This window comes from Dendropsophus ebraccatus, unplaced genomic scaffold (assembly GCF_027789765.1).
Source record: "Dendropsophus ebraccatus isolate aDenEbr1 unplaced genomic scaffold, aDenEbr1.pat pat_scaffold_2176_ctg1, whole genome shotgun sequence".
Classification (NCBI taxonomy): Eukaryota; Metazoa; Chordata; class Amphibia; order Anura; family Hylidae; genus Dendropsophus; species Dendropsophus ebraccatus.
In genome coordinates, this window is record NW_027209621.1 from 10298 (window position 1) to 16017 (window position 5720).

At 45.4% G+C, this 5720-nt stretch overlaps 1 pseudogene; it reads left to right on the forward strand.

The window, feature by feature from the left end:
* Window positions 1-2437: 2437 nt before the first annotated feature.
* LOC138775846 (acyl-coenzyme A diphosphatase FITM2-like) lies at window positions 2438-4126 on the forward strand (annotated as a pseudogene).
* Window positions 4127-5720: the final 1594 nt, after the last annotated feature.

The window sequence follows — 5720 nt, forward strand, 5'->3', positions numbered from 1 at the left end:
ACGCATGTGAGCTGCAAGAGGTTGTGACAAAGCTTCTGGGTACAGGTGGAACATCACTGAATGGTACCAACTACAGCTGGCCATGTCTTACCACAGGGGGCACTAAAAATTATATGGGGCATAGAAGTCATTATTGATGTGTGGGGGTTAAGAGGGGGGGGGGTAAAATTTGTATGGGGACACAAAGAGGGTATTAAAAACTTGAAACCTACAGAGCAGTCACTAAAAATCATATGGGCTCAAAACAATTGAGCACAGAGGGGGCACTAAACAGTATGGGCAAGGAAGGCATTACTGATGTGTGGGGCACAGTGGGTGGACCTAAAACTAAACGAGGCACTAAAAATATAGAAGGCAATGAAAACTGCATGGCATATAAAACATGGGCACTGAGAACTGTGGCGGGGCACAGAAGACATGGATACTGATACTGTATGTGTACGCACCTAAATTGTATGGAGGAATAGAGGAGCACGGTGTGAAAACTACAATTACCATCATGCCTGGACAGCCAAAGCTTTAGCTGTCCAGGTATGATGGGCATTTTGGTTTGTAACAGCTGGGGTGCCTAAGTTTGACACCTCTGATATAGAGCATAGTAGGGGTGCTAAAAACTGAGTGGGGGCAAAAAAAATGCATGGGGCACAAAAGAAGTGCACTATAGGAGAAGTGCACCTAAGGATGAGGCGGGAAATGTGAGGAGCCTCAGATGGTCGAACTCATGAAATAAGTATATCATGGTCTGGGATGGATGTAAGCCCCCACCCCTTTGGTTACTGGAAGCACTGTAGTCACTTGTATGGTCTGCACAGTACCAATGAAGCACTCGTAATTGTTTGATACTGGGTGTATAGTTATTCAATTACAGTTGAGGAGTACTGCCTGTTGTTATTATTATGTTTGGGGGTAGAATTTTGCTATTTTATGGGCATCACATGTTCTCATGGCAATGCACGGTTATGTGGTATATTATGGGCACTGTGGGGTACATGAGCTTAAGAGAGAAGTTGAGCGAAAAGTTTTATTAAGGGATTGTATTGCCCCCCAAAAGTTATACAAATCACCAATATACACTTATTACGGGAAATGGTTATACAGTGCTTTTTTTTTCCCTGCACTTACTACTGCATCAAGGCTTCACTTCCTGAATAAAAGGGTGATGTCACGACCTGACTCCCAGAGCTGTGCGGGCTGTGGCTGCTGGAGAGGATGATGGCAGAGGGATGCTTAGTGTCCCACCAGTGCCCTGTGTCCCTCAGTGTCCCCCTGCCTTCATCCTCTCCAGCAGCCACAGCCCACACAGCTCTGGAAGTTGGGTTGTGACATCACAATTTTATCAAGAAGTGAAGCCTTGATGCAGTAGTAAGTGCAGGGAAAAAGCACTTAAAGTGACTGTACCACCAGGCCCAGGCTGAAGCACCGGAGGCGGGCCGACCCACCCTTAGTGGGAGGAACCCTAGCCCCTCTATGATAGGGTTCCATTGATTCTAATGGAGTCACGTCATGGAGAGGCTGGAGTTTCTTCCCACTAAGGGTGAGTCGGCCCGCCTCCAGTGCTTCTGCCTGGGCCTGGTGGTACAGTCACTTTAATAAGCATTTCCCATAATAAGTGTATATTGGTGATTTGTATAACTTTTGGGGGCAATACAATACTTTAATAAAAATTTAGCTGGACTTCTCCTTTAAATGGCATTATGGTATGTTGTTGGCTGCTGTAAACTGACTGCAAATAAACTCAATGTCAAAACTTGATAGAATGAGTAATTCTGCGTTTACCAACGAAGCGATAATTCGCCCAATCGATGGTTTAACGATTTTGAAGCAACGATTTCGTTTTTATAACGATCAGCGTTTAGACGAATAAATCATTTGAAAAATCTTAAGAAAATCGTTAATGCAATCGTTTTTAAGATCGCTTAAGCCCATCTTTTACATAGGGTGAATCTTTGAAAGACTGTTTACACGAAACGATCCGGGATTTTTTAGCGAACGATAAACGACGATTTGAGAACATGTTGAAATATCCAAATTTTCGCTCATCGCTTGATTGTTTGCAGTGTTTACACGGAACGATTATCGTTCCGTGTAAACGCAGCATTAGTAGTCTACTCCCTTTTTATTCATTATCAGGCAATCGCTCCCAAAACTAAAGGAAGCCATGAGAATATGGAGTCCACACCTATAATATACTTATAATATAATATATTAATACCTATACCTTATATAACACACCTATAGTATGGCCCACAGCCGCATTTCTTTATAAAGGGATACTGTTTCCACGGTAAAACACTGTGAAATGTGAATGTGTTAGTGGCCAATAAAGCTTACTCCCATTGAATAAAAAAATACACGCGTTGAGTCAGGCAGCGCCATGTTTCAGTCTACCGACTTGCCCTGAGTTTGCTAGCTCGTGATTGGCGGAAGACGTCACGTGTTTTGTGTCGGCCGGCGGCCTGGTACCAGCATGGAGCACCTCGAGGCTTTCGCTTCTTGGATACGGAGACATTGTTTCAGTGAGACGTTCCGCAGACACGCCGCATGGGTCTGGCGGCCATCTCCCTGGTCGGATCTCTGGTAAAGGAGCAATGGCCGCTGCCAGACTCCTACTTCAATAACAAGAACCGTCCTGAACGTGTAAGTGAGAGGGGGCGGGGTCTCGGCAGTCAAGGACTTGTCATTGTATAGTGTAGCGTATAGCTCCCCTCTAGCGTCTGTAATGTGTTACTGCAAGCTTTCTAATGAGAGTTCTCTATTGGGGCTGCTGTTCACTTCTAGCGGTAACTGGTGCGGCTTGCAAGTAGCGGAGAGAAATATACCACATATCTTATGGAGATGGCACAGCTTACATACATTTTTCTGTTTTTCTTTTTCACATAGTGACTTTGTCCCCCATAACATTGCCAGCCATAGCATTCACCTCCATAAGTGTCACCCACACCTTGCACCTCCTTAAAATTGTCAGCCACAGTTTGTGCTCCCCATAATGTTGCAGTCCCCAGTTGGTGACCCATGAGGTTGCTCATTTCAGTCAGTACCCCCCATAACATTGCCGGCCATGTTCGGCATCTCCCATCGCATAACCTATCAAGACCTAGGTGGGTGGGTAATGTGGGTGCCGCCATAATGCTGCAAGCTACCATAGGTGCCAGTGAGTAATGGTGGGTGCCCCCATAACATTGCAAGCTACCATAGGTGCCAGTGGGTAATGGTGGGTGCCCCCATAACATTGCAAGCTAGCATAGGTGCCAGTGGGTAATGGTGGGAGCCCCCATAACATTGCCAGCCATAATTGTGGCCCCCCATAACTTTGGTGGTTCAGTGGGTGTCCCTCCATAACTTTGGTGGCTGCAGAGGGTGCCCCCCATAACTTTGGTGGCTGCAGAGGGTGCCCCCATAACTTGGTGGCTGCAGTGTGCCAGGCCCCCCAACTTTGGTGGCTGCAGAGGGAGCCACCTGTTCCGTTGGCATTTTTATATGACCTGTATGATACAGTTTTCTATTTTTGTTCCATTAGGTATTTTGTGAAGGTCTCCTGGGGATGGACGTTCCTCTGTCTCTTGCCGTTCATCGCATTGACCAGCTACGTAGCTACGCGGAGCCTGGGCGCGGTTTTCCGCAGGCTTGGCGCCCTCCTAGTTGGGACCATCATCTGGTTCACCAGCACTAATTTTTTTAAGGTGATCGAGAACGCCACAGGCACGTGTTACAACTCCTCTGCATTGCTGGAGGTCAGGGCGGAGGTTACAGATAAGCGGGCCTGTATCACCAGCGGGGGCTTCTGGGATGGCTTTGACATTTCAGGACACTCGTTTTTTGTTGCCCTACTGCACCCTTATGATTCTAGAAGAGGCCATCGCCGGCCACCTGCTCCGCTTTGAGAAGTCCTGGCAGCGGCATCTTGTTAACGTCCTGACTTTGTCACTAGCTTTCCTGGCTTTCGTGTGGATTTTCATGTTTTTTTGTACTGCCATTTATTTTCACGATTTCTCGCAAAAACTCCTTGGGACCAGTTTTTGGCATTTTGGGCTGGTACGTGACCTACAGGAGGTGGTACCTAACCCCATATTCCCCAGGACTTCCTCCTAGATCTGCTACTAATGGGAAACGAGGCCACAACAAATGATGTCATCTTTATGTGCCAAGTGCTACAGGAGAATCGGCCCTGAAAATTTTCAGTCATGCCTTGTTCCGGGAAAGCTGGGTGACTGCTAGTATCGGCAGCATTACATTGACTGCAGTCACCCATCTTTTCCGAGACTCTTAATAAACTGAGTGACCTTGTAAGTCTCTAGGAAAGCTGGGTGGAGCTCTAATGGTTGCACATATTGGACGTCACCTAGCTTTCCCAGATACAGACACCGCTTGAAATAAGAGGGCGACTGGCAATTTTTTTACTCTAGTTTCTACAATATTTAATATCAGTTCTGACACGCACAATGCAGTATAAGGGCCCCGGCTGCTACAGTGTTGTAATCCCTTGTCTGCATCTTGTATACCTGGGAGAAACAGGATGTTTTACTGTTGTCTCGGGAATCAATTGAAAATGATGTTATCGCATTAATATTGGATCTTGCAATGCAGATTATTAATATAGACTAGCATGGGGTGAGGCTGTGCCATCATGGTTAAAGCAAGAATGGGCAGCATCTATGGCACCCAGGGGCCTAGTAGCATTTAGCCTGATAGATGAGGCCAACGTCCTAGATCTAGTCATCTAATTGCTGCCCATGTCCAGCCTAATGTTTCAAAAGAAGGCGTCTACTGGATAAGAGAAAACATGCTGCTTATTATCAAGAACAGCGCCACCTTTCGTCTGCTGTTATGTTGTATATTGCAGCTCAACTGAAGTCAATAGTCTAAGCTGCAATACCAGCTACACCAGTGGACAGGAGTAGCCACTTGTAAGTCTGTTCTTGAGTCCATACAGGAATTCTGCTTCTAACCTAGATTGTTTGAATGAATCTGAGCCACAATCACAGAACAAGAGTACCTTAAAGGGGTTGTTCCAGTGATAGTAAAGTCGGGTCCAGACATTGTAGTCCATGGGCTATGTCTGGTATTTTAGTTTGTCCCCATAGAGTGAATACAGCTGTACATACCAGACACCACCCATAGGCAGAAGCTGGGTGTGTTTCTGGGAGGTGTCCAAAAAAGGCTGCCTCTCCCCTCCATTATGTCTGTATGACCCAATTCTCAGAAATGAGCATCAGAATTTTTGGACTGTCAGTTACCAGATTAAATAACACTAATTTTATTACCGCTGACCTGTAAGATGGTGACATCTTTTCGTTGTCTGGGGTGTGCTTGGACCCCACAGGTTTTGCTGCCTTTATTTTTTTGTCATTGTCTCAATGGAGACCTTGTTATGTTCAGTGTGTATCCTCTGGGTGGAGCATGGCACAAAAATGACCACATGAAGCATTGAAGGGGGCATTCTTAAATATTATTTTATAGTTATAATGTTCTTTTATAACTTTATTGTTTTAAAACTATGTTATATAGTCATTAGCAGGCAAGAACACTTACTGTACGGTGGCAGCCATGATGTGAACGGTGACATTACTGCGGCTTTAATTCACTGCATTTAAAGGGGTTATATAGTGGTACAAAAACATGCCACTTCTTCCAGAGACAGCACCACTCTTGTCTCCAGTTCAATTCGCCCAATCGTAACGATTAACGATTTCTAAGTTTTCTTTTATAATGATCAGTGTTTA